Genomic DNA, 26,423 nt, shown 5'->3' with positions numbered 1-26,423 from the left:
TTGTATTTTGTTGTTTGCTTCAACTTTAAACCAACATCTCCTTCATCATCACCTTCTTCTCTGCTGTCATCAGTTTAAAAAAACTCTTCAGTTCCATGTCTTTTGGTTTGTTATTAAAAAGCAACAGAGCTGAGACAATGCTTTCGGAGACATAGACTTGAATATTACATGTTTTCAATCCAGTGTTCTCATGGATTAAAGTGATAAACAATAAAAAAATATCTTCCTAAGAAATTATTGTTGGCTCATCTTTGCTCTGAACAATATGGAAAGATTTACATCAGTGTTATTGAACCAGTTTTCTTCTTCATTACAGGAACAAACATGATGTGATGAAGTTCTACTATCTGTCCACTAGATGGTGATAAACAATGTGGGAACATTTTACATTAAATCAGTCACAGTGTGGAGAAATCAAACAGTTTTCTGCTGAACAAACTGGTCATATTAAAGTGCTGCCTTTGTTCTTATTGTTTCTAAATGTATTGAAGACAAATGAACCGAGGAAACTGAAGTCAAACTGAGTTCAGAGGCCTCTTAGCCAGCTGACCAGTCTGAGGAACCTCCATCAATAAACTCAGATTATAATCAAACTGCTGCCAAAAACTAACATAAACTCTAAATCAACAAGTACAATGTGATCACAGTGATCCTGCTGATCAGAAATATACAGATTCTCACCTGCTGAACTCACTTCAGTTGATTTACACACATTCCAGCTTTGTGTGTTCAGAAAACATGTGGCTGCTCGTTCTTCACTTCATTACTCAACTTTTCTTCCGCCTATAAAAAACAAACAGGACGGATGAAGTTCTACTATCGTCCACAACATGGTGATAACCACCACACATCAATTGACTGGTTTGCATTTAGTTTAGTATTTTTCTTTAGGAAAAATTTCATGATTGTATGTAAGCCAAAAAGTAAAAGCTCAATTTTACTGAAGAGGAAACAATGATTGATCAAACTGACAAAAGAAAAACACACATTTTTTGAAAGCCCAAGTTCTGACCTAAATGAAACAAGATGAATGGCAGAAATAAAACTTTAGAAGAGAACACGTTAGTCCTAAGAGACAGATTGTCGGGAAATAAAAAGAAGCGCAGGTTTCTGTTTATTTCATAATGATCCTTATCATCGTTATATTATTCAAGTGTATAGTGACTATCTTCCTGTCTTTTTTGTCATGTTCTTCAACTCTTCAACGCCCATCTCAGTTAGTACTCTTCTTTATATCTGAGAAGGTAGCTGGTTGAAAATGATCATCATGGTCTCAGATATGAGCTCAAACTGTCAGTTTTCAAATAAAATTTGTAAATATCAATTGCTAAAAATAGGTTTTCAAAAGTTGTTGATCCAAACACAAGTCTGAGCTCTCTGTGGAAAACTGAATAGACTTACAGTAAAATCTGATTCCAGAGCAGCTCTGAACTTTCTGTATCAGGTAGATCCTTCATCCTTGATACTATCAGACATTACGGTCTGTTCTCAGCTCAGCTGGAGTTTTTCTCTGTTCGTCAAGTGAACTCTGACCTCCATGTCTCAGTGTCTCAGTGTTACAGAGTCCACTGTGAGTCTTCGTCCCTCCACAGTCCACAGGGACAAACTGACAGTGAAATAATAATAATGTTAACACTCACCGGCCTCAGCCTTCAGTTTCCCTGCTTCTGCTCCGAAGCTTCAAAATGGAGGCTGAACTCTGAACACTTCTCCTTCAGCTGCTGCGGTTACAGGAAGTCACACAACCCTGCATGGGAATGCGTGTGTTTGTTTCCTCTGATATGGGTGTTACGGTGCCTCATATTTCCCTTCTTCACTGAGTCTCCATTTCAACTGTGTCCAAAGTGAGGTCTTCAAACTAGATACTGTTTTTAAACCTGACTGTAGGCCGAGTAATAAAACAATCTGCATCATTCTTTATGCTCTTTCCTGAATGTTGTTGTCCCCGTTCAAAAAACAAAAGTGGAAGCGCTCACAAGCAGAAAGAAACATGGCGCCCCCTTTCCTATTGGTGGAAAAATGCACCACGTCAGCCAATCAAAAATTATTAGGCAGGACGCAACAGTTGGTTGCTAAGGAGAGGAGAAAGATGTTGGAGTGACAGCAGTAAAACGATGGACAGAGATATCGACAGTGAGTTTTTAGATAAAAATAATAATTGTGCAGCACCTCATTGTGAAATCTGATTGGTTTGTAAATATTTGTAGATCGATGTTCAAAGACCGCCTGAGACATTGTCTGAAATTTAACATCAATGGTTGTAAATAACTGACGTTTTCACAATTTATATTTACATTCTAAGTTATAAAAATGGTTTGTTAAACATGTCATGAAATAGCATGAGCATTAAGAAAGAAAAAGGAGAAATAATATAATATAAATAAAACATATGGTAGATATATTCAAAACAATAAAATTTTTCAGAATCCATGATTTCATCCATTTTTATTTCTTATGGTGTTATTTATATGTTGCTAACGTTGATGTTAAAATTGTGAAGAATATCAGCCAGAGTAAATAATACGAATTGGTCATTTGTGTTTATGTCTAGGTTGATTGTGCATTGATTGTGCAGACGAGTGAAGGTGAGAGCTGTGTGTTTTCTTCGTCCCTGTCAACTCAATTTTCCTGTTTAAGGGCACAACAGCAGCATCCAGCTTCTCTGTCGGAGAGCAATGAAGTTCTACAGATCCGTCCAGTTCCTGAACTTTCAGAAGAGAAGATACCAAACAGCAGAATTTTTAATAACGTCTTTCTGATTCTGATCATCTCCGTTAGAGCATCATTGTGTAATTCAGTGTATGTGCAGTTTGGGACACTTTCATAAAACAGGGCAGAACCAGCAGATACATACATATACATCTCACTGCAGCACAATAAAGTCCTCTGTGAGTATTGTGACTCCCACAGTGTACATGACATCTGAGCAGCAATACTTCCACCTGCTGGAGATTTATTGTTACTACAGCTGTAAAATAATCTATCAGAACATGAACTCAGTCTGTAGAATCCAGAAGATTAATGACACACTTTGTCCTGCTGTTATGGAATCAAATCCTACTTTAGGTTTTCTATATTTTAAACTAATGGGCATTGTTGGGAACAAACAGAAAAAGACAAAGGCAAGATTTTTCTTTTCTTTTAAAGATTTTTCTTTTTCTTTGTGCTTGCGTATGAAAGCATGTAGTCTCATGGTGGTGGCAGGGGCACCCAGACTTGAACTGGGGACCTCTTGATCTGCAGTCAAATGCTCTACCACTGAGCTACACCCCCCATAAACACACACAGCCCATCACTGCAGATCAGCAGGTCTGACTGAAAACATACTGTAAAGTATGAACCACAGGGGTCAGACTGAGACTTCTGAAATGTTTCATAAATAGACTGAACAGTGAGGGCTTTGGGACGGGGCTCACTGCAGCATCTGCTGTTGATAGCTGCAGAGTGATGTGCGCTTTCCTGTCAGTTCCTCCACAAAAGTCTCCATTAACTCCAGGAACAGTCGCTAAATTTAATTAAAAGGACACAAAGGCCACACTGTTGACACTGATCGAAGATTATGTTACAGCTTCAGCTGGTGTCTTCACTGTGACAAGTGTCTTGTCAGGATACTTCAAGTAACACAGACATCAAACTTCACACAGCTACAGGTGGTTCCATGGTGTCATCATGAGCACTCTGGACTCTAAATCTGTCATTCACAACAGTTTTAGATTTAACTAAACTCTTCATGATTGTACCACACAGCTTGGACAACTGGCAGTGGTGGGAGTCAAACCCACGCCTCTGAAGAGACTGGAACCTAAATCCAGCACCTTGGACCGCATAACCACATAACTTCACCCGTTTCACTGCAATAATGCCACATGTCTCACATTGTCTAACTTCTCAAAGTTGTGACTTTGGATGAAAGATACACTGTTACATGGATCAAAGGCAGCAGCTCTTCAGACTCACACATCATTCAAACCTTCAAGGAAGTGACACACTACGTTTGTCTTTGGAGCTTCATTAACAGAGTGCACTCTATTGTGGAGGTCATGAGAAAAAAATGGGAGGAGTCTTTGATCTCTGTGATGTCATTAGAATCTTTGTGACATCACAGAATCAGCATCTCCTTTGATGGAACAGGAAAAGGTCAGACCTTGATATAATCTTGTGAACCCACAAGCTTGCCTTTTTTCTTTGTGTATTTGTGTCAGACTTTCCTTCCTTTATTGTAGATACCTAACATTCTGGATCGATGCCCACATTCGTCACAAATCCATGTATGTTGTTATTAGCACCACGCTCTAACTTGATGAAGATTTGATACAACCATTTTGTGGACTGAACTTCCATCAAAGGCTTGCAGAGAAACAACACGGTAAAGCAAAGCACAAAACTGTCCTGAGGATCTGTCCCACATCGGTAACTCAAAGTGATGGTGGCCATTGGTGCAACTAAAAGTCTTGTGGAGAAGTGGGCATCGATCCCCTACCTCTCACATGCTAAGCGAGCGCTCTACCATTTGAGCTAATTCCCCTGTATTAGCATACGAGCATGCAAGCTAAGCTTTGGGAAAAGGCCCTTTAACATCATTCACCGGTGAAATCATTCACAGCCTTAAAGGCAGATATTTAGGATAATTCTAGCTGGAATAGCAGGCTACAACAGGAAAAGATCTGCATGTCTCTGTCTCGTGATGGGCTAATTTTTCAGCAAATTTTTCGGCTATTGTTGCGGTGTTATATTTACGGGGAAACATGTTCTCATCCTCTCCATGGGCCTGCTTTCAGACCTCCAACTCCGCTGGGTTGAAATAACTGGATCTCCATTGATGATGGCTTTTTATAGAGGTTATGATGCTGAGCTGCTTAAAGTGTCTGTCTTATAAACAGGACATCCTGCATCCAAACCCCAGCAGTGCTTCACTCTCGGTGGAGTTCCTGCTCATCACTTCCTGTATTACAGCTTTTGCTTGCAGTTTCTGGACAAGACAAAGTGGTTGTTGCTGTGTTGAGCAGATGCAAATGTGGTGATTGACCGCTTTTCATAGGAGACAAACTTTGGGAAGAGTCATGATGGTCAGGCACTGATATTGGCGACATAACACTCAGGGCTTGTCTTTGAACCCGGGACCTCTCACACCCGAAGCGAGAATCATACCCCCAGGACCAACGAGCCATTAGCTGCAATGCCTTAAAGGTGCTAAAGTGCATTCTGGTCTGGACTCCTGACAGTGTTTTGTAAAATTTGTTAACCAAACTCTTCCAAAGTGGATGAAAAATCTGTATAAAATGTGAATTTGACTTTTTCACAATCAAGGGGTTAGGACTGAAAACACTAAAGCCTGTGGCTCCCTGTGGTAGGAATGGACAGCAGTTGTTGGACTAAAGATAACTCAGCTGTTACTGAATCATCTGTAGCTCAGTCAGTGGAGCATCAGAAAGGAGCAGCTGCTTCGCTCTCAGTGGAGTTCCTCCTCATCACCTCAACAAAGCAGAAGGGTCATCTCTGCAGTTGTTCTCTGAAACCGTCTGTATCTGTATCGTAGAAGAAGTAAAAACAAATGGGAAAATAACACACAGTAACATTTATGTTTGTATGTGTTGTCCCCCTTCAGCAGGAAGTTTCTGTGGTCTTAGTAAAAGTTTGAAGAACAAAATGATCCTCTTAGATTCATGAGGATGAATGGACACAGTTCAGTCCATTCATCTGTAATACACAGCTCCCCAACCACGAAGGGACTCCAACCCTCAGTCTTCTGATCAGAAGTCAGACGCCTTGTCCATTAGGCCACGTGGTCACTGGGCCATGTTAATGTCCCATTGACAGTCAGTCAGCTCTGCCTGGATACAACAGTGGTCAGGGCTGTATGATGTATGTTTTACTGAAACTCTGACAGCACTCCTCCAGCTCACTTTTTTACTTTCTCTGGGTTCCAGGCCTCGTAGGCAGCGTTTCAGTCACATAATCTGACCAATAATCTGACCAATCTTTTTCTCAGTAGGACACAGAGGGCTGCTGTACCACCCCAGTGGAATCAATTTTTCATTAAGGATTTGTATTATAAAAAAAAAAAATGCTGGTTTGGTTCGCAAGTGTTGTCAGATCTTGCTACAGTCTGCAGAGCCAAGCAGGATCTGACAGGAATCGTCCTACTCGTTGTCTATTCCTTTTTCTAGGAAGGTGAAAGGCAGATTGGAGTTTGTGCTCCAGTGCTTTTGATCCAGTGAGACATTTATAAGCAGTTAGAGCACATTGAGTTGAGGAGGTGAAACCAAGCAAAGATCCAGATAGCAGATACCAGGTCCATCCACAGCTAATGATCAGCTGAAAGCTAAAGGAAACAGTCAAAGTATGGAACAGTCAAAGCTCCATACACAGCAACTGTCCTGCTTCTGTTTAACGAGATTAAACCAAGATTAAACCAAGAGATTAAACCAAACCAGATATATCCAACAAAAACAGCTGAGGACAGTGCTGTGGACTTGAGCCGGTAACAGGCTGAATAATTTCACAGCCAATGCTGTCAGCTGGTTAAAGATTTGTAAAAATAAGCCAAAAAAAACACTTTCACACAGGCCGGTTAGCTCAGCTGGTTAGAGTGTGGTGCTAATAACGCCAAGGTCATGGGTTCAATCCCCATACTGGCCACATGCAGTCTCTCAGACCTTGATGTTGTTTTGTAGACTTCAATGCAGCCTGAAGTCTTTTTCCAACCAGTGGAACTGCCCCCTGGTGGTCATTAGAAGTGCAGCTTAACTTATCAGATACAACAATAACACAAAGTTACAATGATCAGAGCAAGACTGCAGATTGATCATTTCCTTTGTAACAGTTTAGTGATTAGTTTCCAGCTGGCATTGTGCACCATGCAGGGGATGTAGCTCAGTGGTAGAGTGCATGCTTTGCATGTATGAGGCCCTGCGTTCAATCCCCGCCATCTTCAGCGTTGATAATGAAGCACAGGAAGTACTTATCTTGCGCAACACCCTGATCTCTCAACTATCCACTCAGCTTGGCGCAATTTATCCTGTGTAGTCATCCTACCAAATTACCAAAGTGAACACAAGTGTACATGTGATGGCAAAACAGCAGCCATTGAAGTCCACTTAAAAGCAAACTCCGAATGCTTTGGCCTCTTTTTTTAAACTCACGTCAAAACATCATTATGAAGTTACGTCAAGTACATATAGAGCAGGTCTAGACTGCTCTGCCTTGAGTGGCCTTTTGCACAGGAAGTGCTTATCATGTGCAACACTCTGATCTCTCAAATATCCACTCAGCTTGGAGTGATTTATCCTGTGTAGTCATCCTACCAAATTACTGACTGAACACAAATGTACATGTGATGACAAAAAACAGCCATTGGGGGAAGAAGCTGCATCGCCTGAACAGGGACTTGAACCCTGGATCCTCTTTGATAGGACAGTGTCAGCTCTCTCTCTCCCTCTCTCATGAAATATGGCACCTCACATCTGATTGTCCAGGCAGGAAAAGGAAAAGCCTTCTTTTATCTAAAAGATCAAGGTACTGCTGGGATTTGAACCCAGGAGCTCCTGTTTACAAGACAGGAGCTTTGACCAGCTAAGCCACAGCACCACACTGATGTACATAAGAGGATCTGGTGATGGAAGTGCAATGTGTAAAATGCAGTTGAGGTTGATGGTAAAGTAGCTTGTTTTAATGTTTAATGGGAAAATGGGAAAGACACTTATTGACACCATTGTTGTTTCCATCATCCACCTCTGGGTTTTGGGCCCAGCACTCTTCCACTGCTCCACTGCTGCTTCACACTCAGCTGTGAACCGAACCAATGAGATCCCCGGCATCTCCAGCGGTGATAATGAAGCACATTGTCAGGAGGGACACGTCACAGGCTCCAGTGGAGCGGTAATTGAGGGATCAGAGTGTTGGAGAGCAGAACTCTTTCCTGTGCTTCAGATACACTGTTTGCTTCTGAGCTGAACATTAATAATCAACAAATGAATGATCAATAAGCTTCACAGCTGTTCTGAAGTGTAGCAGACTTTGTGTTTACATCTGAATCACATGTGATTTTGGAAATTCTTTGAAGCAGCTTCAAAGGAGGAGTTTCATTCTGTGAGTATTGTGACATCATCAGGTGACGTATCAAAGGCAGCAGCTCTTCAGACTCACATCACAATAAGTTTTGTGTCTTATTTGGCAGAAACTGCAAGCAAAAGCTGTAATACAGGAAGTGATGAGCAGGAACTCCACTGAGAGTGAAGCACTGCTGGGGTTTGAATGCAGGATGTCCTGTTTACAAGACAGACACTTTAAGCAGCTCAGCATCATAACCTCTATAAAAAGCCATCATCAATGGAGATCCAGTTATTTCAACCCAGGGAGTTGGAGGTCTGAAAGCAGGCCCATGGAGAGGATGAGAACATGTTTCCCCGTAATATAACACCGCTGCAGCAGCAAAGGAGAAACAGCATGAGAAGCATTTACTACTCAAGTCAACGTGTAAGTTTGGATGTACTCTTCAATTGATTTTACATTTAACTTTAAGAGATCGTAGTTTACAGTTATAAATATAAATGGGAATAAAATCAGATTTTTTCATCATCAAGAGGATGACTCTACATGCACACTTGTTCTTGGTGTTTTCACTAATTGTTAAATAAAAAAATACTATTTCATTCATCCAAGCATAATTAGTTGTTATGTATATATATTTTCTGTGTGGCTTAGTCTTAAAATTATAATGGTTGTGTGATCAACCCTGCCTGAAATTTGCTTAAAAATTTGCCCATCAAAGTGAGTCCACAATACTCAAAGACTGCCTGATTAGATCGCACAGAGGCTCAAAATTTGCATTTCCTCATACGTGTGGAGTGGACAAAACCAGGTTGTTTCAATTTTCCAAGGACAAATGGCAATATTTCGACATGTCAAAGGAATTTTGGTCTTTTAAAAGTTTGGGCGGTCAAAAGTAGACCAAAAGAAATTTGTCCCCAAACACACCTTGCTGCAGTTGAGGTGAAAGAAAAGTGGTCTCTGTCAGAAGTGGGATTTGAACCCACCTCCAGGGGAGACTGCGACCTGAACGCAGCGCCTTAGACCGCTCGGCCATTCTGACAACAGAAGCTGCAACAATAGCCGAAAAATTTGCTGAAAAATTAGTCCATCTCGAGACAGAGACATGCAGAACTTTTCCTGTTGCAGCCTGCTATTCCAGCTAGAATTATCCTAAATATCTGCCTTTAAGGCCATGAATGATTTCTAAATATCTTTGAAACCTGTTGATGGTGAACTCAGAGGTTGTTAAAGGGCCTTTTCCCAAAGCTTAGCTTGCATGCTAGTATGCCAATACAGGGGAATTAGCTCAAATCGTAGAGCGCTCGCTTAGCATGTCAGAGGTAGAGGGATCGATGCCCACATTCTCCAAAAGACTTTAAGTTGCACCAATGGCCACCATCACTTTGAGTTACTGATGTGGAATAAATCCTCAGGACAGTTTTGTGCTTTGCTTTACCGTGTTGTTCAGTCCACAAAATGGTTGTATCAAATCTTCATCAAGTTAGAGCGTTGTGCTAATAACACCACAGTCATGGATTTGTGACGAATGTGGGCATCGATCCAGCTACCTCTCACATGCGTGTCAAGGGCTCGTTGGTCTAGGGGTATGATTCTCACTTTGGGTGCGAGAGGTCCGGCGTTCAAATCGCGGACGAGCCCTTCACATAATGTGTCCAATAACCTGCACCCCTATTCAACTATCGTAAGTATAGTATTAGGCAGAATGTTAGGTATCTACAATTAAGGAAGAAAGTCTGACCCAAATACACAAAGAAAAAAGGCAAGATTTTGGGTTCACAAGATTATATCAGGGTCTGACCTTTTCCTGTTACATCAAAGGAGATGCTGATTCTGTGATGTCACAAAGGTTCTAATGACATCACAGAGATCAAAGACTCCTCCCATTTTTTTCTCATGACCTCCACAATAGAGTGCACAATGTTAATGAAGCTCCAAAGACAACGTAGTGTGTCACTTCCTTGAAGGTTTGAATGATGTGTGAGTCTGAAGAGCTGCTGCCTTTGATCCATGTAACAGTGTATCTTTCATCCAAAGTCACAACTTTGAGAAGTTAGACAATGTGAGACATGTGGCATTATTGCAGTGAAACGGAAAAACATCAGAAAAACACGTCCCGCTGCACCACAGAGGATGTGAACGTTTACCAAAAGTGCAAACAGATGAGCTGACCCTGACGTGAGTTGAACACGCAACCTTCTGATCTGGAGTCAGACGCGCTACCATTGCGCCACAGAGTCTCTCAGAAGCGCACAACTGTAGGAGTTGAAACGCAGCAAAACATATTAAATGACCAAAATAAAGATTTGAAGAAGGAAATACACATAACAGTCTGTGTTTTTTGTCAATTTTTTGGAGGATTTTTTGCAGTTCCTCATCAGAGACTGGCAGCTGGACACACATGTCAGGATGGCTCAGTGGTCTTTTGGAGCCCACTGAGAGACGTGCTGTGTTTAATCTACTTTCTCTCTATCCAGCATACATCGACCAACAATGACTGCTAGAGTCAAATATTCTAACATCAGTTTGAACCAACATGAAACTAGCTGAGGTTTAAATAGTGTAACTACAGCTGCTGGTCATTAAGTCTCTGTGGGGCAATGAAGTCCCAGTCTTCCACAAGACAGGCAGAGATCCTGTCCACAAAGGAGTTTAAACAAAGAACATCCCTGGGTGGGCTTGAACCACCATCCTTTCAGATAACAGCCAAACACATTATACATTGCACCACAGAGACATGTTGAGAAAATGAAAGTGATGAACTGTGGATGGCAGCCTGGCATTGTGCATCAATTTGGAGAGCAGCAGCGGTCAGGTGGACAGGTTTCCTTCAGCAGTTCTGCCCTCTGTGAATACACCTGTTTGGTCACACCCTGTGTTGTTATTGTTTTCACCAGCTTGAGGAATTGGTTGTCACATTTGTTGCTGCTAACAACCTTTTCAAAAGAAAGCTGTCACAAAAAGAACAACAGCATCAAACGCACGAGTGTTGAGCACAGAGACTTTCGATTTGCAAAGTTTAACAGGCTGTTGATGGTTTCCGTTTTTAACAGATGCCCCTTGACAAGCAGAGAGATAAGAACTCATCTTCCTTTCTTTTGGCTGGAACTACAAAGCCTCTTCAGTTTTCAACAGCATTGTCATCCATTGGAGGACTGTTTGGAGCTTCATCAGCCTCCTCACCAGGGTGAGCATTCTGGGAAGTAGTGGAGTCAGGGTCAGGTCCTATGACAGTTGTTGCATCAGCTACATCATCCATTTAACGTTTTTGTTTTGCAGAACGAATCCTCATGTTTCCCTCAATGAAGGAAAGATTGGTTGGCACGAATGGGGAGGTTTTCATGGCTGAAAAGCCAATTTTTCATGTTTTGAACTCTGCTTCAACAGCAGCAGAACTTCCACTGATGCTGGTGATTCAGAAGAGTCAGAGTCAGTCGCGATGGTACGTAGAAGTTGTTTTGCATGTTCCACAGATTGTGACTTAAGAAGCTGTGCTATTGACCTCACAAAGAAATCTTTAACACCATGTGTTTTATTTTTCAGGCCGTCTCACTGGCAGATCATCTTGATGCAGTGTGCAACATCTACCCTGACAGAACATGGGGGCAGTTTTGAAGGTTGATTCCCAAGCAAGACGTTAAACCTATTCAGATCAGCCAAATCAGAAAAGCCAATTTAGATTATTTTATTTGTATCTTTAGTTCAGATGTAGCAAAGCGCAACAATGCTGTCAATAAGGATCTTTCCCATTTGGGTTACTTGAAGTGATGGTGGCCACTGATGCAACACTCCGTAGCAGCACCACTCTGATGTAGTGATGTAAAGTGATTAAAATACCCCCAACCCCATCAAAGGAGATGCTGATTCTGTGATGTCACAACAGTTCTAATGACATCAAAGGGATGAAAGAATCCTCCCACTTTTTTGTCATGAACTTCACAGCCAGCATGGCTCGTTGGTCTAGGGGTATGATTCTCGCTTAGGGTGCGAGAGGTCCTGGGTTCAAATCCCGACGAGCCCGTCTGTTGCCTTTCAGTCAATAAGGGCTAACTGTTACACTACGGAGCTGTATTTTCAGATCCTCTGTACATCTTTGTGGTGCTGACATAACATGATGTTCTATCCCTGATGTACAGGGATGTATTTTGGATCTGAAAATACCCCCAACATACGTGGCTGACCATCATGAGTCTGAACAAGGTTTCTTTAGCATATAATAAACTGTCACATTAATGTCCTGAATGTGCTGTGTGTAAATAATGAGATTCACAAGATTATATCGGGATCTGACCTTTTCCTGTTCCATCAGTAACCATCAAAGGAGATGCTGATTCTGTGATGTCACAAAGGTTCTAATGACATCACAGAGATCAAAGACTCCTCCCACTTTTTCTCATGAACTCCACCATAGAGTGCTGCCTGGAACTCCCCGTGCAGGTTCAAATCCTGCCAGCAACAGTTTGTTTTTTTTAATGGACCAAGCTTCCCATTTGGGGAGAGATGCAGCATGTTTGAGAATCTCTGTTATCTGCACAGCCTTAAAATATAACACAGCTGAGTGCTGTTGTTCGGACTCTAAGGAGAGAGCACTCACTGGTGCTCAGTTATCATTATCAAGACCGTGATAGGGACACACCTTTAGTTCCACTTCCAGGTCATGGAAGCAATAATGAGAAGTCATTTCTACTGTGTTCTGTGCTGAAATAGCTCATTTGGGGGAGCGAACAAAAGGACGCACAACAGCTGCTGAAACCCAGGATTGAAACAGGGACCTTTAAATCTTTAATGTAACGCTCTCCCAAACAGGCAGGATCTCTGTGAGACACAAAAGGAGCAACATTTAGGATAATTATAGCTGGAACAGCAGGCTGTAACAGGAACTGGTCATCATGTCTCTGTGGCGCAATCGGTCAGCGCGTTCGGCTGTTAACCGAAAGGATGGTGGTTCGAGCCCACCCAGGGATGATCTTTGTTTAATTCACTGGTATTATAGTTCACACATGGAAGAACGGAGGGTTTTTAAGTTGATGCTCAGTTATCTCCATCTAGTGGACAGATGGTAGAAGTTGATTCCTGAAAAGAGGAAGTGACTTTTCCTCAGATCAAACTGTTGAAGGAGAACGAGCAGCTTCTTCCTCACTGACTCACTCAACCTCTGTCTCCTGGGTTTGGATTTAGGTCTGGGTCTGGGTCTGGGTCTAAGACCAGGTGGGCCTGCTCAGAGTCTCTGTGTTGGATGTGAGCTGCTGAAATCTCTGAACACCATGACACAGATAATATCAGTCTGATGTGTCATCTGTAATCCAGATGTTGTCAGCAACAAACAGATGTTCCTGACAGAAGCTGTGCTGATGATTTCTGGATAGAAACTGGGAGGAAATAACTTTATTCTCTCTTTGTTTTTCCACGGAGGAAGTGAAGTTACACCACGTGATGTTTCTCCGTCCAGCTCCTCGTTAGTATAGTGGACAGTATCTCCGCCTGTCACGCGGAAGACCGGGGTTCGATTCCCCGACGGGGAGAACACGTGCATTTTTTTCTATAATTTTCTTTAATAGCTCAGTGACAGAAGTTAACTCTCTCTGCTCAGCGGCGTCTCGCTAGCAGACAGCAGTTTTATTTTGAAAATCAACCGGATTCTCTTTGCTTTAGAAAGTCCAACTTCCTGCCTGTCTCATGTAAAGACAGAACAGCAGATCTGAGTTAGTTAGATCAACTCGGAGTAGTTAAGTGCGTGCACCCCAACTCTAAACTACGGTGGCCGGTAAGTGCAAAACAAAATTACAAAGGGGGAACAAGTTTACAAGTTTGAGAAACATTTTTACATTTTATTAAATAAAATTACATCAGAAAAAAACTTTTACCACACACAACATTAATTTATATATATATAAAGACTAATTTACAAGTGGCAGAACACTTGTACAAATCCCGAAACAATTTACATTTTAGAAATCAAATTCACAAATTGCGAAACAAATTTCCAAACGACAGAATCTTCCGGAAGGGGAATGTACCAAATACCGGAAGTGATCCAGAAGAAGATTGACTGTGAGCTCAAAAAGTTTGTATCGGTTTGTGTGGCGGAAAAACTTTGCGGAGTGAAAGTTTATGGCAGCATGGAGTAAATGATGTTTTGGCCGTTTTGTGGAAACAACTTGAGCCAATTTACGCGGTTGTGTTTTCCGTGCGGACGATCTGTAGAATGTTTAACGTTGATGAACGGACCAGACGGAAGGAGCACGCGCACAGGAGACATCTAATAAACAGCCGGAAAATGCTAAACAAGCTAAGTGTAGCATCGCGCTAACTAGCTGAAGCCGCTGTCAGACATGCAGTGAATTAAAGTGCACCGTTTCATTTAGCAGCCAATCGTTGTCTTCACGGAATAGCGACGCGTTTAGTTAGTATGCGTTGCTAGTTTTTATTTATTTTATTTTAGGCTGAGAGTTATGCTAAATGCACAATTGTTGCTGATTGTTTTAGCTGCTGCTAACTTTCTGTTTTGATACGGAACTCCGTTCATTCCAGCAGAACAACCATGAACATCATATAAACAATTCATGGAGGACAGAAAGTCAAAGTCAAAAGAACTGTGGGCCGAAAGGAAACAGGTCCAGGTACGTGTGTGGATATATCTGTAAAATATGGAAGTAAATATGTGTGTGTGTGAAATGAATGATATCTTTTTTTATTTTAGCAGATAAACATGGATTGATGGCGCCACATGGAGCTGATTTAAAAGCTCAGAGAGGGAAAACACTCCCATTATATACAGATCCGGAGGTAGCAGCACCTGATCTACTGAAGCAAGCTGTCCAAGAAATGAGAACATTTAACAAGAAGATGGATGAAGGAGCAGACCTTCTTTTGTATCCAGACTGTTCAGAGGTGCTCCATGTGCCTGGGTCAGAATGCCCATTCAAACTGGCAGAATATAAAAAGGAAATAGGAAAGGCACTTTTTTCATTTGCCTAGAAACACACTTTAGAGGAGGTTTGTGGATCTCTTCATTCAATATTTTTACATATTTATTTACTCTGATGTAGCATAATTAATAATGTGTTGTTTGTTTTTACTACAGAGGTTGATACATCAGACTCTGATTCTGAAATTGTCATCACATCGAGGAGCACAGCTGAATTCAATGCAGCTGAAACTGTGGTACGCTCATTTTTACATTTTGTACTTTAATTCCGTTTTTTTTTTTTTTTATTTATTGACAGGATATGCATTTGGTTTAAAGTGTTAAGTCTAAGAACCAAGTCTTGATTATTTGGCATTTACTATTCCAATCAGACACCCTGATAACCTTTCACCACTGATATATACTGTATGTGGTGAGGGAACAATAATGGAAGCTGTTTAAAGTTGCTGACAATTGTGTGCTTTTCTTCTCAGGTTTTTGTAACAAAACAACACAGTTCTCCCAAACGCAAACCTGAAGATAAAGGGTAGGTATTAGTTTTTACAAAAGCAGTAATTTGTCTTTAAGTTGTTGATGTGATTGTGATGAACATGTGGGAGAAAATACCATACATGTAATATCATTTATAACAAAATAACTCTTATTTATAAATCTTATGGTTCCTCTCTCCTCTAAATGTTACTCAAAGCTCTGTTATACTCTGTATCATAAAGTTCATCAGTTTATCATGTTTCAGAGATTCATCCACAGCTCAGCCTGGACAGGTATTAAGGCAGATTATGGCAGCCTGATGTTCTTTGCTTTCAGTGTGTTGTTTCAGACATTTTCATTTGTTTTTCAGACAGTAATATCTGACACTGAGGATCTGGATCCACCTGAAACAAATCCAGTCAGGAGTACTTGCTACGGGTAAGTAAAAAAACAACAGTGATTCACTTAATTTTAATATTAATTTATTGATTACATGGGAAAGATATTTGCATTTGTAAGATGTTCAACATATTCTGAAACCTGTGACATGTTGGTAAAATTCACAGATGATGCTGGTTTGGAAGAAGGAATTGACACAGGTGGGCCGAGACAAGTTTTTAACTCTACTGATGAAACATCTGAAAGACCGGCCCATTTCTGATGGACCAGAAGGACATCAGTTCTTGGTGTACAATGCAATGGTATGAACAGGGTTAGATGTAAACAACACTAATGGTTAATGATCATTAACTTATATATCACATGACATACGCTTTGTTGCTTGAACTATTTTTCAAAAACATTTACCTTGCCAAGTGCAAAGCAAGACAGAGTTCTTCTTTAAATCAGTAATGTTCAACACACAACCATTTTTACTCATTTCTATATGTTTGGGTGGATAGTCATTTTAGAAAACATTGAAGTTTCTTTAGGTCATTTAAATGTGAAACAATGTTTGTGGTGACTTTTTAGATTCAAAGATGGTCTTTCAGCTCTTCAGTTTCTGACTGCACTGCAGCAACAGCCTACTTTGCTGGCCCCTGTCCTGTGCCACTCTGAAAAGCCACTCACTGGTCTGGAACTTGAGACTCTTCAAACCTGACCTCAGTCCATCAGGAAGTAACAGGAGACTTAAAGAAAGTCAAACTTTGGGCTACTGGGCGGACTGTGTCTCTGATTGTGAAGGTTTGTAAATAACATTTTTATTTTTTATGATTTGTTGAGAAAATACATTGCCAAGATGTAACTGAAGGTTTTTCTTTGCAGAAGGTCAGGCTGCTGTGTCTCTGGAGGATGTTTTGATGTTTGCAGCTGGGCTGACTTCACCTCCCCCATCCGGATTGGAACCATCGCCAAGAATAGAGTTCCTGGATGACTCTCCATTCCCAGTTCCCAATACATGTTCAAACACATTGAAATTAGCACTCCTAGATTCACACACTGTGTTATGGACTTGTAACTGTAACTTGTAATTGGTAACTAGATCACCCCTTGAGACCAGACAAACGAAAGGTTTTTTTTTTTTTTTTTCTCTCCACACAGTTAAGATTTTCACTGTTAAGTTTTAGACAAAACAAATTTCAAGAAGTTTTGTATTCCATACTTACAAATATAGGACTCATTACTTTGCTATAATTTTTATCAACTGATTTCAAATTCAGCAAAATGAAGCTGTGACACTTGGTGTTCAGACAGACTGCAGTGTTCCACCACTCCAGATCAGATTTCTTAGCTTGTCATTCACTTTTCCTTGTGATGTTTCCAAATGATTCTGGTACCTGTTCATCTGAAGAAATGAAACAATAGGCATGCAAATGTTATGTTTACAAACAATAAAAAAATTGCAAATATTTCCTTCTGATTGCATCTGTGATAGATTGGTTATGAGTTTTTTCCAAACTATTTTAAAACAGAAAAATTGCATGTTTTTCAGTCATGGCAATATTTGATTCAGTTCTGTGTTACTTGTCTAATACCAAATCACAGCACAGTCATCTCCTGGCTCTTGACATGTATATTAAAAAATTAATTAATTTAAAAAATAAATAAAAAATAGAAATAGGACAGAAACCCCAATGAGTAAGCACTTGATAATGTGTAAAGGGAAAATTCCCTTTCTCACTGACTCACAGCTGAGCAGTTTCTTTCAGCTTCATGTACAGTTCTGTTGCAGACTCCCAGTTCTCTGGCTTCTGTAGTTGTTTGTGCTCCATAACAAAGTCAAAGTCCTCCTGCATGTTTGAGTCCCCACATGGAGCTATTGACAGGCTCGCCTCTGGAACAGCATCCAAATCAGCTGGTTCAATCTCAAATCCAGTCTGTGGAGCCAAATCTGTGTTAGATACATAAATAGCATTTATATTATTTATTTACATTTCAGCAATAAAATAATAAAACAAACATGGAAATATCAATCCATCACCAATATTACCTGTTTGGTCAGCAGTACAGTTCATTAGACATGACGCTGTTCTAGAAGTGTGAATCCTGTGACTGTTCCACAGTCTCACACATTCATCCAACATCACCATAGCAACATCTCAGAAGGCACTGATGCTCATGGCTCCCGTTGAAGTATCCAGCAAACAACTCCATCCAGAACTGAGACCTGTAGAAATGGATAGAATCAGAAGTAAATATAGATTATTAGAAGTGGAACTCCATCAAAAAATATCAATTAAAGGCTTGATATGAACGCGTTCAAGTCACAGCCTCAATTATTATATATGTTTAGAGGAGTTAATCTGCGATAGAACATAAGATAAAATCAAGAAAGGTTCGTCATAATAAAATGACTTCATGAAGGCCACTTACCTTCCCCTTCTAAATATGGCCCACCAGGATTCAACACGCTGCTTATTCGTGGATGAGCCATACATGTGGCTGGACGGCCCAGAGCAGCAGTCATCATGATGGAGGCGTAGGGGAGACTGAATGGCAGCCATAATGCCATTCTCCGTGCCACAATCAGTCCTCAGTCTCATGAGAGGAGATTCTCGCTCACTGTTGGCTTCTTGTTATTGTCGGTCCACATTGGAGCCACAGCACTTTAGGTGAAAAAATCCATCCATGCGTCCTGAGAGAGCCAGTTTATCAGAACCATCTGCATGCCACATACAGTTCGCTCCCATTGAGTAGCAGCTTCTTCTTAGAAACCTTCTGCGTGCTCTCTCATTCATCACATCATCTCTCTTCACTCGAAGATTGGACTTTTGTCTGAGTACCTGCCACATCGTCCGATAGCCAAACAGTTGTCCAGGTCCACGAAGTTCCAACCTGATGGCGTTTGGAGAGGAATCATCCTTTTAAGAGTCCGCATGATGTTTGCACCGTGTAAACTTCACATCATGCTTCAGTAGATCAGGCTGCTACCTCCGGATCTGTATATAATGGGAGTGTTTTCCCTCTCTGAGCTTTTAAATCAGCTCCATGTGGCGCCATCAATCCATGTTTATCTGCTAAAGTAACAAAGATATCATTCATTTCACACACACACATATTGACTTCCATATTTTACAGATATATCCACACACGTACCTGGACCTGTTTCCTTTCGGCCCCAGTTCTTTTGACTTTGACTTTCTGTCCTCCATGAAACGGTGCACTTTAATTCACTGCATGTCTGACAGCGGCTTCAGCTAGTTAGCGCGATGCTACACTTAGCTTGTTTAGCATTTTCCGGCTGTTTATTAGATGTCTCCTGTGCGCGTGCTCCTTCCGTCTGGTCCGTTCATCAACGTTAAACATTCTACAGATCGTCCGCACGGAAAACACAACCGCGTAAATTGGCTCAAGTTGTTTCCACAAAACGGCCAAAACTCCATGCTGCCATAAACTTTCACTCCGCAAAGTTTTCCCGCCACACAAACCGATACAAACTTTTTGAGTTCACAGTCAATCTTCTTCTGGATCACTTCCGGCATTTGGTACATTCCCCTTCCGGAAGATTCTGTCGTTTGGAAATTTGTTTCGCAACTTGTACATTTGTTTTCTAAAATGTAAATTTGTTTTGTCCGTTGTAAACGTGTTTTTCTTGTGTAATTTTGTTGAATAAAATGTAAAAATGTTTCCCAACATGTAAATTAGTTTCACGCTTTGTAAAAGTGTTTGGTACTTTGTAATTTAGTTTTGCACTTACCGGCCACCGTATCAAACAGAGCAGGAACACTAAAGTAAGGGGCGGGGGTGAAAACGACAGGAGGGTTAAAGAGCAGATTCTCTCTGAGGGGACGGATGTTGCCACAATACACAGTGTGTGTGCCATCACATGTGGAAGATGTGTGCAGACTGAAGCCTTGGTCTGCCACCAGCTCAGAGGGGCTGCACTTCTACTGACCACCAGGGGGCTCCACTGGTTGTTTCACAAAGTCACAGTGTGTTGGAGTCTATCAGGGTATTTTCCAAGCAGCACTGTGTTTTTAACATCTGGATGTTGGTAAAGAGTTACTCTGCATTGGCCGGGAATCGAACCCGGCCCTCCCGCATGGCAGGCGAGAATTCTACCACTGAACCACCAATGCTTGTTTAACGATTGAATGGTTACATGGTTATGGTTACCACGTCACGAATCTCCAGGCTTCAGCAGCCTTCAATACTTGCTGGCATGTTCAGAAGTACTTCCTGCATTTTATAACACTTTCATATCAGTAAATCCAGCGTGTTTTAAAGAAGTTCAGTGTTTCAGAGTTTCTGACATGATACAGACAGACAGATCCAACAAAGCATTTAAATGAACATTAAACGAAGTAGAAGGCAGAACAGACATCTCAGTATGTGGGAGGAACAAACTGTGAAATTGACAGTTTTGATTTTTATTTCAATTTAATGGCACTTATTATTCTAATAACAGTTGATGTTTCACTTCATTCGTTCACGAGATGAATCGTATGCTTCTTTGTACACATGCGCCTTTCCGTATAAATCGAACACGAAAGAATTATTTGTTGTTGTTGCGTGGGAGAGCTATGAAGGACAGGAAATGCCTCCATGATCTCCAGTGACATCACACAGTCACGTTTTGAGGTGAGTAAACGGCTGTTAATGTTGTCAGTGAAACATTCATTCATCCTCAGAGTCATCTGCTTCTACCGATCTCCATTTTCATTTCCAACCACTCAGAGACAAGAACACACACAGACACACTCTGACTAACCAAACCATTCCAGGAACAATCAGGATGATTCTGGCTCAGGGTGTGACAGGTCCGGGGTTCAAATCCCAGATGAGCCCTTTGTCAGCTGTTGTAAGAAGTGAAAAAGCCTCCTAAATGTGGAGGGAGGCCGACTCTGTCAGAGAGCAGTGTGCATTCTAGCTTCCTTTAGCTGTCAGCCTCTGATCATCAACTCTTCAGCTTCTATGACTTCAACAATTCCTTCTGAATGCAGTCTGAGGCAGTGATTGTGAAACTTTCATTCAGACAGAGATCCCACATTCAGAAGAAAACAGCCACACACAACAAAGTCATCATGAACAGCCTACATGGAGCCTAAATGAAAAGAAGCAGGAACTAAAGTGTGAAAATAATGAACAAAGTGTCACACAGAGAGGCTGCAGCCTGGTGTGGACTATAACGTCAGAAAATGGATCAGTCTGTGACACGGAGCACTAAAGTTGGAAGGCTGAGTTCAGCTTCAGCTTCTTTCATGTTCTCCCTGTGAAAGAAAGAAGGTGAAGCTGAACCTAAACCCCAGGTGGAGTTTGGAGGAGCTGGCTGAGAGGAGAGGAGGACTTGAGGAGTCTCTGGGATCATGGTGGACTGGACTCTGTTCTCAGACCAGTTCTGATTCCTCTGTCAGTCTCTGCTGGATGAAGCTCTCCTCTCCACCTCCCAGGAACATGGTCCAGAGTCTGGACAAGCTGCTGCTGCAACATCTGGATCATCAGGAAGCAGCTGATCCTCCATCAACACACACCTTCCTCTTCACCACCACCACCTCCTGTGTAGAGAAGAAGAAGAGCAGATCCATCAGTGTTTCCTGACTCTGTCCATCAGCTGTCAGTCAGTGATGCAGATCCAGCATAAAGACCTGCAGGGACTTCAGTCCTGTTCAGTCCAGATGTGCAGCAGCTGCTTCCTCTCAGCTCATGTTAACGTGTTGGAGTGAACACACTGAGCTGGAAACTCACAGACCTCAAGTCTGCTGACTCAGCACATTTCTCTGAGTCCACAGTGGAGATAAAGAGCTGAGTCATGAAGGTTCATCACTTTACTGATGATTTACTGAAGGTCTATTTAAACTGAGAGACTCTGACTGACAGGCAGCAGACAGACAGACAGACAGCAGATTCTGGTCTGCAGAAAGACCACATGGTGACAGTGTGATGAAGGATCAGTGATGTGCAGCTTTCAGTCAGACTGATCTCAGAGCTGTGACAGATGAACCTGATCAGAGAACAAACAGTCTCAGCTCAGATCTGACAGTTTGATGGACGAGGACCAGAATCTGAACATCTCTGAGTTCTTCAGCTGGAATCTGCTTCATTTGATGGTCACATGATCACAACAGTCCTCTGACTGATCTGATTGGCTGACTGTTTTCTCTTTGTCTTTCTTTCTAATTCTGAAATCTTTTTCTGTTCTCCTCTCACAGCTTCACTGAGGAGTTTGAAGGTTCACAGGAAACAGGAACCTGTGACCTTCTTATTGTGGGGTGACAGCATGAACCACTAAGCTGCAGTGCTTCCAGATTCAGAATCTGAACGTCTCTGAGTTCTCTCATGATCACAATAGCTGTTTGACTGATCTGATTGGCTGACTGTTTTCTCTCTGTTTTTCTGTCTAATTCTGAAATCTATTTGTTCTCCGCTCACAGCTGCACAGGAAACAGAGTCTTTGCTCAGATACTGGATTTAAACAATATTACTGAAAGGAAGATGAACTGAGTCCAACTCTACTGACCTCAGAGTCTCCAGTCTGAAGTCTGGACTCTCCACAAGATCAGACAGATTCTTCAGTCCTGAATCCTGCAGGTCGTTCCCTCTCAGGTCCAGTTCTCTGAGATGGGAGGGGTTGGACTTCAGAGCTGAGACCAGAGAAGAACAGCTGATCTCTGACAAACTGCAGCACCTCAACCTGAGTAAAGAAAAAAGATGTGACTTTAGGAGACAAGTTCCTGCTTGAAAGTGTTTTGTCATCTGTTCAGAGCGAATTATGTTTTAGTGAAGGGACTTGTGGTAGCTGATTTTATTTCTGTGGTTTGGGAAAGAAGGCAAAATACTTTTTTTGGTTGATTGTGTTGTTTAAAATGTACCATTATGACTTGAGAAAAGGAAAATAATGTATCTGTGTATGTTTATGCAGATATATAGAGTTTAGGTTGTTACAACAGCCACTGGATGATTAAATACGTCTTATAAACCCATGTGGTTTGGACATTTTTATGAATGACACACAAATAAATTAATAAATGAAATGAACCACAGACTAAAATCTGCATACTAACATACAAATATATATGAATATATGAGTCCCCTTTCAAAAATACAAGACAGTGATAAACTGCATGCAATTAAAACGTCTTTTTCAATTTAATAAAAATCTGTTTTCCAAAGTTAAAACTGCAAACTACAGTTCTCCAACCTCAGTAAAGACTAAAAGATGTGACTTTAAGAGACAAATTTCCTGCTTGAAAGCATTCAATGTTTCATCAAGCCAACATGATTCACAACATCTGGAACATTTTCACTTAATTCAGCGGTGACCACGTTTAACATGCTGAGTTTGGTCTGAATCTTTCAGTCTGCTTGAGTCACATGACTTTGTAGTTGTTGGAACAGGAAAACACTGAATATTAGTGCTGTACCCAAAGAAAAAAACAAACAAAAAAACTCATTTACTATGATTCAGAATCAATTCAAAATGTCCCAAAATCGATTTAAAAATTAAACAATGCTGACAAAGACGCTGTCTGACGTCACCACAGAGCTGGTTCTGGAACATACACATGCACCAAAACAAGGAGGAAACTACAATAATGGAGGAAAGAGAGATTCAACAGGCCCCGTCCTCGTTGCAGGCAAAGATTCTGACTCATTTTGGTTTTTACTGAGCTTGACATGACTTATTTTATAGCTTGCTGCTCAGAGTAGCAGTTTTGGTCCACACACATTTGAAAAGGTTCTTTCCTTAAAATTTTAAAGGCAGCATGTTTAGCTGCTTTTTTTTTAAAGAGACACTTTTATTTTTGCTATAAAGCAATATGTGATATTGTATTAAACAACAGTTACAACAATTCCATCTGAGCATGGATAAATGTTTAAAGCTTAATAAATGTGAAAAAGAAACTTTAATGTCTCCATTCATCATTTTGTCTTGCAAAGCAGACTGGAGTAGATCATGAGGATCCTTTGCACACCTATACATTGCAGCAGAAATGACTATGAATCGAATTGTTTTCAATCGAAAATTATCTTGAATAAAGAATCAATTTTGAATCGAATCATAACCCCAAAAATCCAAATCGAATCGAATTGTTCCAGAGTGAATGATTCCGACCCCACTGAATATATATTGTCCATGTCAGTGAGGAAAAATATTTTCTGTCATTGAAACACTGAAGGATTTTTTTTTTTTTTTTTTTGAAGTTTTAAATCTGTAGTTCAACATTTCTCTGCCACACTGACTGGACTAAACCAGAGAAGAAGAAAACAGACGTCAGCACGAAGATCCTCAGTGAGGATCAGTATAATATCAGCCTGATGTCTGCAGGTCAGAGTCACCACAACTGTAACATCATATTAATCTGAGAGCAGAAATAAAACATCAGTCTGACCTCAGAGTCTCCAGTCTGCAGTGAGGACTCTTCAGAAAACCACACAGATCCTTCAGTCCTGAATCCTTCAGGTCGTTCAGACTCAGGTCCAGTTCTCTGAGATGGGAGGGGTTGGACTTCAGAGCTGAGACCAGAGAAGAACAGCTGATCTCTGACAAACTGCAGTTCATCAACCTGAGTAAAGAATAAAGATGTGACTTTAGGAGACAAAGTTCCTGCTTGAGAGTGTTCAATTTTCATCATCTGTTCAGAGCTGAAGGTTTAGAAAGTAGAAGTTTAGAAAATGAAATTCAAACAGCTGAACCAACAGGAAGCAGCTTCACAACAGTCAAATACAAACAGTGACAAGATTTCATGAGAAAATGAAACACCTCAAAGAACTTGACTTACTGAACCAAACCACTGCAGCTGATTGGACTAAAGCTTTGCTACACAATCACAGCAAATGGATGTTTTCCTGAGGTGGTGATGTTTACATTAGGTATGTTTGGAAACACCTTATTTCCACTGCTGCAGTGTGTTGCTCATGTACATTCATGTAACTGCTTTGGGGTCAGTGGTTATGTAAACATTATTATTCTAATAATGGACCAGGTGGAAGGTTTCCTTGGAAAATGAAAGCATTAGTTCTGACAATCTGTTTGATATTCAAACTAAATTGGCATTATGACTGAAAATCCCAAACTGAACCACAGAGCCATGTTACATGTGGATGAAATCAATATAAACTGGATGAAGTAGAAAGTCAGATCCATGTTTTTTTTGTCATAGTCCACTCCTGGTTCTCCCCTCCACCACCCACTCTACCTGCCTGCTTACCTCTCTTAATCAGGATAAACAGACTCATCTGTTCCTCCCAGACTCCCCTTAACCAGCTCCTCCACTCTGCCTCTCTGCCAGATTGTCTTTGCATTACGCTCAGCTTTCCCGACGGACCTCCTGGGGCCTAACCTGCCTTTCGGCCCCAGACCACTACTCCTCATCTCTGCCCCGGTAACCTGACCTGCTGCCTGTCTCTAGACTCTGCCTCTGCCTGCCGTCTGTTTGGGCTGCTGCACGTAGTCAATAAAGTTCTCAGCTGTTCCAGTCTAGACTTGTGCCATTCTTGGGTGAGAGAGCGAACCCATTACAGTTTTGTTGTTCTGTGTATGAGCACCCCAAAGGTGTTTTTGTTGGCAAAAGGGTTTATATTTGTGTTGATTTCTTTGATTTTGGATGATTCTAAGAAACATAGAAATAAGATTTTAATATTTAAAATTCATATACAATGTCCCCTTTCAAAAACATTACATTAATGTTTTCCATTCCAATGTCATTTTGAAACAAACTTTTTGAAAAGATATTTTCAACCATTTAACAGTTAAATGTCTAAAACCTGAAGAGGATTTTCCCTCATAAATATAAACCTGTCTGCAGGTCAGAGTCACCACAACTGTAACATCATATTAATCTGAGAGCAGAAATAAAACATGAGTCTGACCTCAGAGTCTCCAGTCTGCAGTGAGGACTCTTCAGAAAACCACACAGATCCTTCAGTCCTGAATCCTGCAGGTCATTGTTCTTACTCAGGTCCAGTTCTCTGAGATGGGAGGGGTTGGACTTCAGAGCTGAGACCAGAGAAGAACAGCTGATCTCTGACAAACTGCAGCCCTTCAACCTGAGTTAATAATAAAAGATGTGACTTTAGGAGACAAAGTTCCTGCTTGAAAGTGTTCAATGTTTCATCATCTGTTCAGAGCTGAAGGTTTAGAAAGTAGAAGTTTAGAAAATGAAAGTCAAACAGCTGAACCAACAGGAAGCAGCTTCACAACAGTCAAATACAAACAGTGACAAGATTTAATGAGAAAATGAAACAACACTGTAAAAAACCTGAACTGACTCAACTGTCAACATTGTGATTTGAACACATCAGAAATAACCAAACAGCAGAGTCAGCCAAACTTTATTTCTCTCTCTGATTCTGCCACATGTGAACTCCTGTATAACAATCTGAGCTCTGGCAGGTAAGTCCACTCTAAAACCAGTCAAACAGTCTACAAACAAGCTTCAGAAGTTCTACACAGAAAATCTAACTCATCATTAATGATATATTTGAAGAAACATGAACAGTTGAATGTGGAAATCATACTTAACCCTCCTATTATCCTCGGGGTCAATATGACCACATCCAATTTTTAATCATTCAAATAATATTAGGTGACTTT

At 41.0% G+C, this 26,423-nt stretch overlaps 10 non-coding genes across 10 annotated transcripts; 5 read left to right on the top strand and 5 right to left on the bottom strand.

Annotated features, from left to right (window-relative positions):
* Positions 1-3,201: 3,201 nt before the first annotated feature.
* Positions 3,202-3,273, bottom strand: trnac-gca (transfer RNA cysteine (anticodon GCA)). Its single transcript has one exon. It is a non-coding gene; the product is annotated as a tRNA-Cys (tRNA).
* A 3,292-nt stretch (positions 3,274-6,565) lies between these two features.
* trnai-aau (transfer RNA isoleucine (anticodon AAU)) lies at positions 6,566-6,639 on the top strand. Its single transcript has one exon. It is a non-coding gene; the product is annotated as a tRNA-Ile (tRNA).
* An 874-nt stretch (positions 6,640-7,513) lies between these two features.
* On the bottom strand, positions 7,514-7,587 carry trnat-ugu (transfer RNA threonine (anticodon UGU)). Its single transcript has one exon. It is a non-coding gene; the product is annotated as a tRNA-Thr (tRNA).
* Positions 7,588-9,010: 1,423 nt separating this feature from the next.
* Positions 9,011-9,091, bottom strand: trnal-cag (transfer RNA leucine (anticodon CAG)). The gene has a single exon. It is a non-coding gene; the product is annotated as a tRNA-Leu (tRNA).
* Positions 9,092-9,618: 527 nt separating this feature from the next.
* On the top strand, positions 9,619-9,690 carry trnap-ugg (transfer RNA proline (anticodon UGG)). The gene has a single exon. It is a non-coding gene; the product is annotated as a tRNA-Pro (tRNA).
* A 527-nt stretch (positions 9,691-10,217) lies between these two features.
* Positions 10,218-10,289, bottom strand: trnaw-cca (transfer RNA tryptophan (anticodon CCA)). Its single transcript has one exon. It is a non-coding gene; the product is annotated as a tRNA-Trp (tRNA).
* Positions 10,290-11,998: 1,709 nt separating this feature from the next.
* trnap-agg (transfer RNA proline (anticodon AGG)) lies at positions 11,999-12,069 on the top strand. The gene has a single exon. It is a non-coding gene; the product is annotated as a tRNA-Pro (tRNA).
* An 871-nt stretch (positions 12,070-12,940) lies between these two features.
* Positions 12,941-13,014, top strand: trnan-guu (transfer RNA asparagine (anticodon GUU)). The gene has a single exon. It is a non-coding gene; the product is annotated as a tRNA-Asn (tRNA).
* A 485-nt stretch (positions 13,015-13,499) lies between these two features.
* Positions 13,500-13,571, top strand: trnad-guc (transfer RNA aspartic acid (anticodon GUC)). Its single transcript has one exon. It is a non-coding gene; the product is annotated as a tRNA-Asp (tRNA).
* Positions 13,572-19,897: 6,326 nt separating this feature from the next.
* Positions 19,898-19,968, bottom strand: trnag-gcc (transfer RNA glycine (anticodon GCC)). The gene has a single exon. It is a non-coding gene; the product is annotated as a tRNA-Gly (tRNA).
* Positions 19,969-26,423: the final 6,455 nt, after the last annotated feature.

This window comes from Echeneis naucrates, unplaced genomic scaffold (assembly GCF_900963305.1).
Source record: "Echeneis naucrates unplaced genomic scaffold, fEcheNa1.1, whole genome shotgun sequence".
NCBI lineage: Eukaryota > Metazoa > Chordata > Actinopteri > Carangiformes > Echeneidae > Echeneis > Echeneis naucrates.
The sequence above is the reverse complement of the archived record's forward strand: the minus strand, read 5'-3'. Positions and strand labels throughout refer to the sequence as shown.